Consider the following 15,730-nt stretch of genomic DNA (forward strand, 5'->3'; position numbering starts at 1 on the left):
GTAATTTTGACCAAAAAAAAATTTTGAAGCAAATTTCTCTGATAAAGGTCTCATTTCTCAAACATATAGAGAATTGAGTCAAATTTATAAAAATAAGAGTCGTTCCCCATGATCAAAGGATATGAACAGTTTTCAGATAAAGTAATCATAGCTATCTATAGTCATATGAAAAAACACTCACTATTGACTGGAAAAATGAAAAAAAAATTCTGAAATACTATCACATACTTATGTGACTGATTAATTAGATCGAAAAGGGAAATGACAAAATGTTGGAGGGGATGTAAGGAAAATGAAACATTAATGCACTATTGGTAGAGTTGTGAACTGATCTAACTATTCTGCAGAGCAAAGTGGAACTATGCTTAAATGACAATAAAACTATGCATACCCTTTGACCTAAATACCACTACTAAGTCCCAAGAGAGATTTTTTTTTAATGGAAAAATATACTTATAGCAGCTCTTTTCTGGAGATAAAGAACTGGAAATTTCAGAGATGTCCATTAGTTGGGAAATGGCTAAATAAACTCTGATATGTGACTATGATGGAATATTATTGTGCCCTAAGAAATAATGAGCAGGATGCTCTCAGGAAAATCTGGAAAGACTTCCATGAGCTGATACAAAATGAAATGTACTGTGTACAAAGTAACAGCAATATTTTAAGATGATCAGCTATAAATGACAAAACTATTTTCAGTAATAAAATGATCCAAGATAACTTTGAAGGACTTATGATGAAAAATGCTATCCACATCCAGAGGAAGAACTAATGGGGTCTGAATGCATACTTTTTAATTTTTATTTTTCTTTTGGGGATAAATCTGTTTTCTTTCATAACATGACTATTATGGATTTTGTTTTTTTTTGCATGACTACACATGTATAACCTATACTGAATTACTTGCATTCTCTCTTTCTCTCTCTCTTTTTTTTCCCCCGAGGGTGTTATGTGACTTGCCCAGGGTCACACAGTCAGGAAGTACTAAGTGTCTGAGGTCACATTTGAACTCAAGTCCTCCTGACTTCAGGGTTAGTGCTCTATCTACTACATCAACTAGCTGCCCCGAATTGCTTGCATTTTTCATGAAAGGGTGAAGAGAGAAAAAAGAAGAGAATCTGAAACTCAAAGTTTTAAAAACAAATGTTAAAAATGTTAAAAAAAAGTTTTTTTTTATATGGAACCAGGGAAAAATAAAATACTAAATTTTTAAAAATTGTAGTTAGTAAAAATGATTGGTGGTGAATGCTGCTATAACTACAGCCAGAGGGCACTCTCAAATAAGAAAATATTTTTAAGGTACATAACTATCAGTTACAGATTTGTATTATTTCTAATGTGATACTTCCATATATAATATATTCTGAGGACAAATTTATAGGATTTCTTCTAGACTTGGTAATGCTTTTCTTGCTATCCCTCTGATTAAGAAAATAGAAGCTTGACCCAAGAGAACAGCCCTAGTTTACATTTCAGTAAAAATGTTAGTTAGGAAGACAATTTAGTCAGGTACAGTACAGAATGCTGCTTATCTTCTTCTATACCAATTAACTCACCAATCAACCAAGAATTGTTATTCATGTCAAATGTCATGTCAAACCTTAAAGGCCTTGTTTCAGTTTCTTCATCATTAAAAGGAGCTGGAAAAGAACATGGGAAATCCTTTCAGTATCTCTGCCAAGAAAACTCCAAATAGACCATGAAGAGTCTGGAACAATGAAAAATGATTAAGCAAACACATATATACACATCTGTATGTGTAAAATGGGGAAATCATTGTATTTCACCATCCCAGCCTACATTTAATGTTAGCTAAGCATGATGAAATAACAAAAGACCCACAGCTAAATTTTATGCTTGTTAATTTAATTGCATTTCTTTTCTTCTAGGACTCTTCAATTCTTTGTCATTTGCCTCTGATTTCATTATTTCAATGAAATACTGTCTCTAGTTAATAGAATTCTCCCACTGTCTAAATCTAGATCAGTTCTTACCCTTCATTGACATCTGTACAGCCTTTGAAAGCACTGACTATCTTCTCCTCTTTTCTTTGTATTACAATCTAATAGAGGGGAATAAAACATGCATACATGTGACTAAATTACAAGGTAGAATGTGACAGACATAAGGGAAAATCCAGACAAAGTTCTTCTCAGAAATTTTATTAGGGAAATAGTATTTTCAGGGGAATGGGGGGCAGGGAGGCGGTGAGGTAGAATTGTCTTTAGGAAACAAAATGAGACATTTTAAGTTTTACATGTGATATTGTTTGCTATTAGAAACTTTTCCATGCTAATGATCTCTCCTTATTCTGTCACAGCTATCACTCCCTTCCCCCTTAACTTTTTTAATACAAAATGAAAAGTGACTTCAACTTGACTGATTGATCTTTCATCACATGCTCTGCTTGGAAGTTCTCATCTTAGGAAAAGTGGCACCAGCTGCTAGGTCTGAGAGATTTGTAAGTGGAAAGACTGAGGAGGAGGGTATTCACATATTGATTTCATCCCACAATCCAATTAAATCAGTATTAAGTGATTGTTACTTATTCTGTGCAAGAGATTGTACCAAGCACTACCAAACAAAAAACCATAATAAAACCAACCAACTTTGACTATCCTGGGAGGCAACTAACTTATACAGTGAATAGAGACCTGGACTTAAAAGTCAGAAAATTCTCACTTCACATTCAGTCTTCCTTTCTAGGCGTAGGACCTTAGATTCTCTCTTCCCTCAGTTACAAAAACAGGTTAATAACAATAGCTGGGGCAGCTAGTGGCACAGTGGCCTCACTATTTGCCTCAGTTCCTCATCTGTAAAACGAATTGGAGAAGGAGATGGCAAACTACTCTAGTATATTTGACAAGAAAACCTCAAACGGGGTCATGAAAAGTCAGATGAGATTGAAAAATCACTCAAAGAACAATAGCTGGTATTTCTTTAGTATTTTAAGGTTTGTCAAGCACTTTACAAATGTATCATTTAATCTTCATGATATCTTTGGGAGGTAAGAGCTATTATTACCAGCTTCATCCAGTTGTTGTGAGAATCAAATAAGATAACACATGCAAATTAACTGACACACCTTAAAGGGTTATTGTAAAGACTAAAGATGATGATGAGATTTTGGTGATGATGGTGATGACTATGAGATGATGACGATGATATTAGATGTACAACCTGCCTTGTTGATTTGTTTCAATCAAGTCCAACTCTTCATGACCCCATTTGGGATTCTCTTGGCAAAGACGCCGGAGTGGTTTCCTTCTCCAGCTCATTTTTTCCAGATGACGATCAGTAAGTAGGACCAAAGGCATTTTAAAAGGCAGCGATGGGAGCAGAGATGAAGAAAGGCCTTCTGCGGAGGGTAAGCATGAGCAGAGCATATTCCAGCCATGGAGGACCACCCACATAGAGCCATGGAGGTAGAAGACAGCTTGTCGTTTACAAGGAATGGCCACCAGGCCAGTTCGATTTAAGATTAAAACTGGAGTTCATGGAGAGCCAGAACATGAAATAAAATTAGAAAAGCAGGTGGGAACTATAATTCAGACTAAACAATTGACTTTATTTTGGAACAAGGGTCCCTAAACTTTCCGTCTGGTGAAGGCTGTGGACCCCTTGTCAGAATTATTTTTTTTAAATGCATAAAATACATAGGGGCACCAAATATGCTGCAAAGTAACTGCCATTAAAAAAAACCCTCCCCCCTCTTTTCCTCTCCCTCCTCCTTCTCCCCTCTCCCACGCGTCCCCGCTCCTCCCCAAGGATTCACGGGCTCTGTGTTCGAAGCCCTAGCTTTAGGAGTCGTTGGAAGTTTCGTAAGGATTTTTTGAGGAGAGGTTCACGTTCGCCCCAGAGCTTTAGGAATGGAAAGCTGGTGGGGGCGGGACAAGGAAAAGAGCGGTTCCCGCCCAGTAATTCCAGATTTCCTGTAGGGGGCGTTCCAGCGGCGGGATTCTTCCGGGATTCTCTGACTTCCTTCACACCCTCATCATTTCTATCACGACTTGCGGGTGTGGGTCCAAAAGTTGTAGGCCAAGATGGCCCAAACCGCTGGAAGGGCGGAGGCCCATTGTTGCCCCACCACCCTCTAACAAGCTAACGGATAGGAAATACCTCCGCCGCCTCCATTGGAGGCCAGAGGTGCAATCTGCCCCAGCGCCAGTCGCGAACTACGCGAATAGAGGCGTGAGCCCCATCCCCCACCTCCGGCGTGAGATCCGCCTACTTTTTCCTTCCCCCCTCCCCCGCAGCGATTGACTAAGGAGTGCCTTAGGCCGTGGCACGCATGCGCGCAGAGCGCTGGGAGCCGTTGTTGCCTGCCCTTGTCAACCCAGATGACTGCTGGAGGGCGGGCCCGGGCCCAGGCATGGAGGGCTGCGGGAAGCCCGCCCAAACGGGCTAGATAGGCCCCGAAACCTGACACCTCGGATGAGCCTCGTCCCCTGAAATCCAGCTTCTTCCAGCGTCTTGTCCATCAGACGCCCTGCTGGTATTCTGGTATTTGGGTCAAATCTCTTCGAACAGATAGAAACCTAGAGGTGTCGGGGACTGCCGGCCTGGAGGAGAGTCCCTGGGCGGCCGTTGTCCCCGGGCCGCCCTGCTTTTCCTTCTCTCTCTTACCCGTTCCTTTTCTGCTCCCTCCTCCGCTCTTTTCCTTCTCTCTCCTTCCCTTTTCCCACTCTCCTCTACCTCCCTCTGTCTTCCAATTCATACCTTCCTCTCTCCTCACCCTCTTTTTTTTTTCTTCTCTCCATTCTCCTTTTCCCTTTCTTCCTCCCTCTCTCCTCCCTTTTCCCCTTCCCACCCTCCCCTTCTTTCACCTCTTCCTTCCTTTTCTCCTTTTCTTTTTATTGGTGTCCCCAATCTCAGCCTCTACCCCCAAATGGGGAGATAATGGGATAAAATATTCCATTTCCCCTTAACTTTGACTGAACTTTGAAGCTGAGCATCCCTATCCAACTCATAAGGGCAGGGCATCATTGTTAATGGGAACTAGGAATAAAAGGATTAAAGCCAGTCTGTAAGGCCAGAGAAACTGAGGCAGGAGAGAGAGAGTTTTTAAAATTTTATTAATTGGAGAGCATAATTGACTGGACAGGACTCTTGTCTCAAATTATCCAGTCAGACAGAGATAAGTATATTGGGACCAAGGAATCCGTGTTGGTCCCAGGGCTGGAGGAGACTGTCATCTGAAAGAATCCAGGGTCCAGCATCCAGCCTCCAGCCCTGAATGGGAGAACCCCAGCTTCTTAAATACCTTTTCTCTAAACAAAGGAAGGGGTAAGAAACACGGGAAAACTTCTGTCAAGATGGAGAAATAAAGATATCAGTGAGGTATCTTGGAATATTTTAGAGGGATATTGTAAATTCTTGAGGACAGAAAAGAGTCAGGAGGTCTACTCTCTTGTTTATTTTGCTAACAATTTATAACCTTAGAGCAAATAGTCCTTAATCTTAATGGGCCAGACTGAGGGAGTTTACAACTTAGGGGATTGAGACAGAACAGTTAAGGAAACTGAGACAAGGGAAACTAGTGCAGGGAAACTGAGTCAGGACAGTTAAAGAGAACTGTGGCATAACGCACACTCTCTCTCTTAAATTTCAAACTTTTGAATATTAGCACCTTCCTCTAGATACCCAGGAGGTCTTTGACCCATAATTTTGACCAACCCAAAATAAAACTAGAAAAATGTAAGGATTCATTTGGCAAGAGCAAGTTTCTCCTTGATAACCCCAGAGTTAACAGCTGTACAAAAGCTCCCTTGTTGCAAGCATGTTAGGTCCTCTACAATTCTGTGGTCATTTGTGCACTTAACTAGCAGCAGGGCCCAAGGGCTCATTCAAAGGGGCAACCCACTCCAGGGGAGAAGGGTAAGGCTTGGAGTACCTTCACCTGTCCCTGCCCAGAGGAACAAACAGGACTGCAGAAAGGATCAGATTGCAGATTATGCACAGTTAGACCATCAAGGCAGGCAAACTCCAAACTTTTTAGGTGCCTTATGCCAAACTTCAAGGTCCTTTGAACTTCTGAAGTAGTAATTAATGAAGTGGGGTTACAGGAATGGAAAAAAAAAAAAAAACCAGATCAGAGAGAATGTCAGTCCCAGGACAGGTGTCTGATTTCTAAAACTTTTCTAAAAAAATAATCCCAAAAACTGAGTCTGCTATGGCAATTTTAACAAAATAAGGGATTCTAAAGCTAAAGCATCCAAATTCAAACTGAACTAGTGAGATAGGGGATGGGGCAGAAATGCCTAAGGCAAAGTGAATAGGAGCTAGGGGTTCCCATTCTTTCAGGTATTTGAAAAAAAAAATACACCAGTTTCCCCAATGTTCTCTCTCTTCCTCCCCTTTTTTTTTCCTCACGGAAAGGAATTATCAAGTGACCATTCCCCATATAAACCCCAAGAGTGAATCAAAAGCCCTATACATAACAGACTAGTACAGTAGCATTTCCTAAAAAGCCCTCAAACATAACAGCAATAATTACACAGTTTTAACAAATCCCATCCCAAACTTAAACACACAGCAAGGTTTAACAGTCAGTCATCAACCACTCCCAAAGTCCCTCATATCAGTCCAAAGTACATTCGATGTAGGGTCCAGTCCATGGTCTCATTTTAAAAAACTGCTGCTCCAGGCTGTGAAGTGATAGGAGGCTCTCATTCCTTGCAGGGAGTGGATATGCCATGCTGACATTCAAAGCTGATCAAAGCTGATCCAGGTCCCAAAAGCAAGCCAATATCTGTAATTTGACCAAAATCTAGAACAAAAACACGAATCTAACAAAGATTAGATCAGTCTCAGATAGACTGTTCACCAGACTGTTGCAAAATATGAGGAGGCCAAAATAAATTGTTTCCTATGCGAAGAGATGAGTTTGCTTTACAAGCCAGGCAAAGGGCTGCAGTCTTACAGAACATTATTAATTGTCCTCTTATTATGTAGAAACCTTAAAGAAACGAAACACAAATATACAGTAACAGACAGATGACCAGGTAAATATTTAGTTGCCCAATCATTTAGAATACAATGATTACATATAACCAGACTGAAAATAGCAAGGCATGACATAATTGAATTGCATTAACAGTTCTATTGACCATTGCTCTGATCATAGAGATTAGTTATAGAAGGAAAAATGCAGGAACATAACTATAACATAACATCACATACAGGATAAAATAGCTTTAACTCAGTTTTATTCCAATCACACATGTCCCACTACCTATCAGAGGGTGGAGCTTTAAAACTCCCAAATAGCATTAACTCTAAGCCCAAGAAATTTTACCCCCAATAACAAATTCCATTAATCAAATTTCTGATAAATCTTAAACAAAGATTTATCATAACCTTGTAGTAATAACAGAAAGAAATTTTTCTCAAAAGTTCACAACTTAGAACAATTATCATATCTAGGTAGATGTTACATAAGTGAACATTATACATATAAATCATTTTGCTTTTAAAATACCCAATACATAGAACAACATCCCAAATTGCATATTGTCCATAATGGAAAAATTTTCAAAAGGACAAAAATATTATTTTCAGAGGCCCCTTCAATAACCTCAGGATGACCCAATACAATCAATTTAAACTTATACAAAAGACGCAATTCCACATAAAAGAATTCAAGTTTTTTTTTTTTAAATAGCAATTAAACTTTTAGAAATATTCCTAACAAAGTATGGATCACATTTATGACCATATTCCTCAACCAAGAAAACATTTATCAAAAAAACAAATATTCAATCAATTAATCTGAAAGTAAGCATGTTCCTTTAAATCACAGTTTGTTGCACTGTCTGTAATCAGGTAAGAAAAAAAGGCAGGAACACACTTAGAGGGGTGGAGAGGATTCCACGTGGCCACCCTTCCCCCACTCCTGCCCCCTGGGGAAGGGGGGGAACTTCCCTCAGGTTCCCCACTCTTTCCTACATGGGGATCCTTTTCAAGATTTAGCCCATCAGTTTCCCAACATCAGGTTTCTTCCCAAATCCACCCATTTCCAACTTTCTCTTTCTCCCTTTTTCCTTCAAAAACCTCCTAAGATTCACGCTATATAGTGAATAACTCAAAACTCCACAAAACCCACACATATCTAGCAGAGCTGGATTTAAAGTAAAACTTATGTTAACAAATAACTCAAAATATTTCAGAAGGTAACAAACTGAATCAAATTAAATACAGCTGTTTTTAAAAGTATTTTTCTTTTCTTTTCTGCCACATTTCTTCTAACAGCTATTAGCATCTTATCTCCAGAGCTTTTTATTGCCCAGGCCAGGCTAAGCTTGAATTTTATTGCTCTTTACTCTAGCAGGCTTTTCCTTACTTACAAATTAGTACATCAGGTTAAAAGTTTAAAATTATAAGCAATTTTCAAATAACCAATTCCCAAATTTCTTAATCATTGTTCTTAAAACTTAACAAAACTTTTACATCAGCAAAACAGACTAGGGGCTTTTTCCAGAAGTTTGTTTTACCTTGAATTCTTTTTCCCTTCCAGAATCCAAAGGGGCTTCTATGAACTTCCAAGCCCGTTTAGTGCTTTTTTCTCTATCTTCACAGAGAATGCCTAGATATTCCATTCAAACTTCTTTTCTTTAAACATTAGCACATTGCTTTTATATATATATATATATATTTTTTTTTTTTTTTTAACTTTCCAAACTTTCAAATCCCCTTTCAATCTATTTTTTTTAAAATTTCTTCCCTTCTTTCCCTTTTTCTCACAAGACTGTTACAGTCAGCCAAAGATAGAGGGAGAGAGAAAGATTTTTCAAACTTCTTGATATTTTCTAGCCTGCAACACAGAGGCTAAATTCTTATCTTTTACAAGCTTGCTAATTTTTAACACAGACACACACACAGACACACTTGGAGCTCCATTTTACTAAGCAAGTTGCAACGTTGTTCTTAAAAATTTTTCCAACTAACAACAAAACAGACAGACAAATTACACAGAACATAGAACACATTACACAGACTACACAGTTCCAACATTAAACAAACATATAACACATACCCAGAGGATATTTTCCAGCATCCCAGAAAATACCTGTCTCAGAACTTTTAAACCTGTCGGAATTATTCTCAGACCACAGATTGCTAGCAACAGACCAGAACAGAACCAGAATAACCAGAACCAGAATAATCAGAACTAGAACCAGATGGTGCCCCAAAACGTACCCAGACAGACTTACTCTCCCAAATGCCGAAATGATTTCGTTGTCCACTTTAGGCATGACTGAGGCTGAAGAACTGCTTCCTTTTCCCCAGAGGCTCTGGAGGTATCCAGAGTGCTGATCTTTTCCCAAGGAATAAATTCAGATCCTGAGCCTTCTCAGGCTTAGATGGAAACTGAGAGATCTCTAATCTCTAATCCAGTTCTCAATTTCTATTATCTCAATGGGACCTCCAAAATGTAATGCCAGAGAAACTGAGGCAGGAGAGAGATTATAGAGTTTTAAAAATTTTATTAATTGGAGAGCATAATTGACTGGACAGGACTCTTGTCTTGAATTATCCAGTCAGACAGAGATAAGTGTACAGGGACCAAGGAATCTGTGTTGGTCCCAGGGCTGGAGGAGACTGTCATCTGAAAGAATCCAGCATCCAGCAACCAGCATCCAGCCTCCAGTCCTGAATGGGAGAACCCCAACTTCTTAAATACCTTTTCTCTAAACAAAGGAAGGGGTAAAAAGTGTGGGAAAACTTCTGTCAGGATGGGGGAGGCCATCAATCCTAAAAACCCAGAGACAGGATGTCTAAATACACAGAAATAAAGATATCAGTGAGGTATCTTGGAATATTTTAGAGGGATATTGTAAATTCTTGAGGACAGAAAAGAATCAAGAGGTCTACTCTCTTGTTTATCTTGCTAACCTTAGAGCAAATAGTCCTTAGTCTTAATGGGCCGGGGGGGGAGGGGAAGGGTTTACAACTTAGGGGATTGAGACAGAACAGTTAAGGAAACTGAGACAAGGGAAACTAGTGCAGGGAAACTGAGTCAGGACAGTTAAAGAGAACTGTGGCATAACATTCATAAGGGCAGGGCACCTTTTTTTTTTTAAATTTATTTTATAATAACTTTTTATTGACAGAACCCATGCCAGGGTAATTATTTTACAACATTATCCCTTGTATTCACTTCTGTTATGATTTCCCCCCTCCCTCCTGCCATCCCCTCCCCTAAATGGCAAGCAGTCCTATATATGTTAAATATGTTGCAGTATATCCTAGATACAATATATGTATGCAGAACTGAACAGTTCTCTTCTTGCACAGGGAGAATTGGATTCAGAAGGTAAAAATAACCCGGGAAGAAAAACAAAAATGCAAATAGTTTACATTCATTTCCCAGTGTTCTTTCTTTGGGTGTAGCTGCTTCTGTCTATCATTGATCAATTAAAACTGAGTTAGGTCTCTTTGTCAAAGAAATCCGCTTCCATTAGAATACATCTTCATACAGTATCCTTGTTGAAGAATATAATGATCTCCTGATTCTGCTCATTTCACTTAGCATCAGTTCATGTAAGTCTCTCCAAGCCTCCCTGTATTCATCCTGCTGGTCATTCCTTACAGAACAATGATATTCAATAACATTCATATACCACAATTTAACCAACCATTCTCCAATTGATGGGCATCCATCAATTTCCAGTTTCTAGCCACTTCAAACAGGGTTGCCACAAACATTTTGGCACATACAGGTCCCTTTCCCTTCTTTAGTATTTCTTTGGGATATAAGCCCAATAGTAGCACTGCTGGATCAAAGGGTATGCACAGTTTGATAACTTTTTGGGCATAATTCCAGATTGCTCTCCAGAATGGCTGGATGTGTTTACAATTCCACTAACAATGCATCAGTGTCCCAGTTTTCCCGCCTCCCCTCCAACATTCATCATTATTTTTTCCTGTCATCTTAGCCAATCTGACAGGTGTGTAGTGGTATCTCAGAGTTGTCTTAATTTGCATTTCTCTGATTAATAGTGATTTGGAACACTCTTTCATATGAGTGGTAATATAAATTAATATTTATAATCTCTTTATGTCTAAATCATGGACCCATTTTGATCTTATCTTGGTATATGGTGTTAAGTGTGGGTCCATGGCAGGGCATCATTGTTAATGGGAACTAGGAATAAAAGAATTAAAGCCAATCCTTTCCCCATATCTTTTTATTTTTATTTTCAATTCTTATCAGATACATACATCATTGATGATTTCCCCCTCTCATCACATATTAGCTATATGGCCATAAACAGTTCTCTTAACTCTCAGTGCCCTTAAGAACTCTTATGACTGATAAATAACAGCATTTATATTACATCTGAATTACATTATGTTGCCTCAACTTGAAGATAAGGGAACTTTGACCAGTAGAAGAGAATCATTGCTCAAAACAGTCAACATCTTCCTTTCCTTTGGTGTCATTGGTAGAGTGATATGACAACAAAAAGGGTTTGAGTACAAAGAAACAGACTAGTTTTTTTTTTTTTTTTTTTTTGGGGGGGGGGTTGAGGGAGGGATCATTCCTAAAATAGGCCTTTGGTCTGCTCAAGAGCTCAGAGACACTTGTGGATTTGGTCTATTTCTAATTCCATCTGTACTCTTTGTAAATACACAACTCCATATTCTCACTGGTGTTTTTTTCCTTCCAGTAACAACTCATCCATTCCTGCCCATTATAAGCGTTCTAAAGGAAAATATTCAATCTTCACAATTCCTCTTTAGGTTTGGCCACCAAAACACTTCATAGTCCATCTCAAACAGTTCTGTTCAGGCGTTTACCACCAAAATGCCTATTCCTATTCTTTTGGTATGTATAGTTGCCTATTTTTCCTAGTCCAAAGTTTATTGCCTGAGAGCCTGTTTGATCCACTTTGTTATAAAGGATAATTTTCCTTAATCAGAGGAAGAGTTTTAGTGTTACCTTATTTATCAGGTTAGCCTCCAAGCAAAAAGTAGTCTGTATCAATCATCTTCATCTCATCTTAGGCAATTCCCTTTAGGAAATGTTACATCATATATTATAATAACTTTCTTCCCCATCATATCCCACCATTTTCTATTTCTGGCATTCTTGGTGTTATACCTATTTCCCCAGAAAGTTTCATCATGAGCCTATGTGAATTTTAGTCTGTGTCAAAAATGGGCTGTCAAACTCTTTACTTGACACCCTATAGAATTTTTACACAAATTTAAATTCCCCATTTTAGCTTCCTGACAATTATAACCACTTGTTCTTGAAGTAGTCTGATCAATGTATTGATGTAATAATGCCAGATCTATAGGTGCATAGTGATAATTTGATTTTGCTGCTATTACTGACTCCTGGGTTAGTGTTGGAATTCTCTATATATGTATATGTATAGGTTAGAATATAAGCTCCTTTGAGGCAGGGATTTTAATTTTTGTCTTTTCATGACCAACATTTAGTACAGTCCAACCCATTGAAAGAGCCATTGATTCCCCTAGTTGATGAAATAGAACCAATTATATTCAGTTAGAACCATATAATGCCCAATTTTCATTCCATTAAGATTTGTTAAAATACTTATTTTGCTAAATCATAGCTATATTCTCATTAGTAAAACTAAGAATGTAAACTACACAGTTCATAAAACTGTGATTATCTTCACCAGACATTTCTGTTACCTGGAATCAGAACTCTGGCTTTCCTTGATCTTCTGTATCTGGAGAATTTCTAACCAACCATGTCCTGACTATAAATCTAACACTTACATGTTAGTCCTACTTTACAGCTAATTTGGGAATTTGTCTTCTAATCACTTAATTCAGAAGACTACTGAACTCTTTGATCAGATGTCTTTTTTTCTTTACTGTCAATTTGGAATTACATTTTCTTGTCTGCCATCTTTTTTTTTTTTTTTTTTTTTTTTTGTTGTTGTTTATCTGATCAACACGTCTGCATATTGGTTTAGCCAGTATCTAAAATAATACTCTTAAAAGCAGGGTTACTTGGCATAAGATTTAAGGGAATCCTTGAACTTGGATGGGGAAAAATATGTATTTCAGTATCATTGATTTATTTTGTAATCATATGTATTTTATTCCTTTAAAAGCATTAAACAAAGGGATCTGCAGGCTTCACTATATTCATGACCCAAAAAACCCATGTTTTTTTCATATTTGCCAACTAATATATCTTACTTTGATAAATATAAATTTAAATAGTTTGCTTTTTGGCTCTAGGTCTGATGGGGTTTCAGAAATTTCTTTGAATTGCCTATTTTTGTGACTTTTTCAAAGTCACAGTATTTTGCAAATTTCTGTATCTTTATCTTCAAACAACATAATGTTTTGCTATATTCTTATCCTAGTATTGTGATTTAAGTTTATTTTTAAAATAGCTGTTGCAGTTTCTTCACTGGTTTCTGATCTTACTTTAAAAACTTGTATAATTCTGACTTATGCCCATTATCAGATTATAGCTTTTATTTTTTTCTAGCAACTTGTCTGATAGTGGTCTTATTTTTGTAGAATTTAACTATAATGCATTTAGAAGAGTATTTACTCATATGTTTTTCTTGTGAGATTTCTGTGAATTCTTTCTATTTGTATATCATTTGTTTTTGATAACTCTGTAAAAGTTTTTTTTTTAATGATTTCTTATAATGTAGTTTTTTTTTTTTAATGATTTCTTATAATGTAGCCCTCAGATATTTTTCTTTTTTTAAATTTCTGGGATTCAAGTAATTCTTAGATTTCTGGATCTTTCCTTCCTTCGGAACTATTACTTTTACCTACCTATTTTCTAATTCAGTATTTGATCTATTTTCCCTAATTTTTTTTTTGTATTATCTATAATTTTTTGTTGTTGTTGTTGTTGTTGTTTGTTGCTTATGTTAGGATTCAGGGTAAAAGTGGATCCCTAGAATTTACAAGGGTTTCAGATAGGTGTCATGGGTATACCAAAGGAATCTGAAAGCTTTGCTAATTTCTTTTTTCTTTTCTTTTTGTGGAGACAATTGGAATTAAGTGACTTGCCCGGGATCACACAGCTAGGAAGTATTAAGTGTCTGAGGTCAAATTTGAACTCAGGTCCTCCTGACTTCAGGGCTGATGTTCTATCTACTGCACCCCGTAGCTGCCCCAGCTTTGCTAATTTCTAAATTGAGATAAAGTTTTATTGTAATTGTAATGCCAATTAAAGCAGGCTAAATTCTAAGAGAGGAAGATAGCAAAGAACAAGGAGCATACAGGTAAATTTATAGAAAAAACTGTGAGAAGTGAAGTTGGGGAGTACAGAACAAAAGAACAAAACAGGGTAAATGACATCATGGGATTGGGGTCAACGTGACTGTGGGAAGCTTGGTAATGGGGACTAACAACAATCCCCATTCTTCTTTCATGAAACTAAAAAGTGCTCTTTTCTGAGTCAGATGAGAGATGGCCTCCCAGACTTTTAGATGATAAAACATCCTTGAAGTTATAGCAATAACTTATGGATTGTTGCTATAACATTTCTAAGGATTTCATCACATCACTTCTGCATGTCTTTTCAGATTTTCTATTTAATTCTTTATATTACTCATTATTTTCATAACTTCTTCCTGATCATTCTTAGTATATTTTAATTCTAGTTCCATTTCTTTTCATTGATTTTTGAACTCATTCTTGCTTGAATTCTTTTGTTGTTTATACATTTGAAGATTTTTTTGGGGATTGTCTTATACTAATTACTTGTATTGTATCTTGTATTTCACTTGCTTTGGAGGATTCTATGATAACACTTCATCAACTTTGCCCATTGATGAATAAGATTTTATTGTCTTATATGTACTTTCAGCCATTTTTCTTTATCTTTGTGTTTATAGATATATTGAAAATGTAGGGGGTATCTAGGTGGTACAGTAGATAGAGCACCTGTCCTGAAGTCAGGAGGACCTGAATTCAAATCTGACCTCAGACACTTAATACTTCCTACCTGTGTGACCCTGGGCAAGTCACTTAGCCCCAGTTGCCTCAGCCAAAAAAAAAAAAAAAAGGTAGAAAGTATTATCTAGTTGAAAAGTGATGAATTCAGTATTTAAAACTTTCTGTGTCAACAGTACAATACTGTTCATTAAATTGAATTAGTTTATATTGGATTTAATCTTTTGTGGTGTTACTTTGTAGTTTACCCATTCATTTAAGTGTGTTTACCATGGATTGATCATGTAGGCAAATTTGCATTGCTAAATGACTTTATTTTTCTGGGCAATTTTTGTCTAGAGTCATCTTATACCCCCTGAAATTTTACTTTATAGATAATTTAGAATGAACCCCTGCTTAAGTGAGCACTTCTTGGTTGTTAATATGTATTTTTTCTTTTTCCTTCATATTCTCCCTTCTAAATTCTCTCTCCAGTATATAATCTATTCCTAATTAATCTTAAATTTTCTAGAGAGTTTTACAGTGTGAACAAGACGCATTTCTGAGCCTCAGTTTTTCTATCTGTATTAAGCAGATCATAATACTTCTACTTCCTCATAGGGTAAAAACCATAAAGTATTAATTCATTACATATGTTCTTAATCTTTTTTTGTGGCATGGACCCCTTGGCAGTAGAAAAAAGGCTATGCACCTACTCAGAAAAAAAATGACTAAATTTAAATATATAAGGTTATGAAGAAGGATTGAATTTTAAACTTTTGCTTTGTAATTCCTGTGATTTCTTTCAGTTTGTATATATATAAAATATTACATTGAA

At 37.1% G+C, this 15,730-nt stretch overlaps 1 protein-coding gene across 3 annotated transcripts in view; it reads left to right on the forward strand.

Moving 5' to 3' along the window:
• The first annotated feature begins 4,298 nt into the window (after window positions 1-4,298).
• Window positions 4,299-15,730, forward strand: part of CCDC7 (coiled-coil domain containing 7) — a 152,807-nt gene continuing 141,375 nt past the window's right edge. For 2 of the 3 annotated variants that reach the window (XM_052000780.1, XM_052000779.1), the window contains exon 1: window positions 4,299-4,506. The gene's annotated coding sequence lies outside the window, so the exon portion shown is untranslated. The remainder of the gene's footprint in view (window positions 4,507-15,730) is intronic. The other variant, XM_052000781.1, reaches the window with a different exon arrangement.

This window comes from Antechinus flavipes, chromosome 5 (genome assembly GCF_016432865.1).
Source record: "Antechinus flavipes isolate AdamAnt ecotype Samford, QLD, Australia chromosome 5, AdamAnt_v2, whole genome shotgun sequence".
Lineage (NCBI taxonomy): Eukaryota > Metazoa > Chordata > Mammalia > Dasyuromorphia > Dasyuridae > Antechinus > Antechinus flavipes.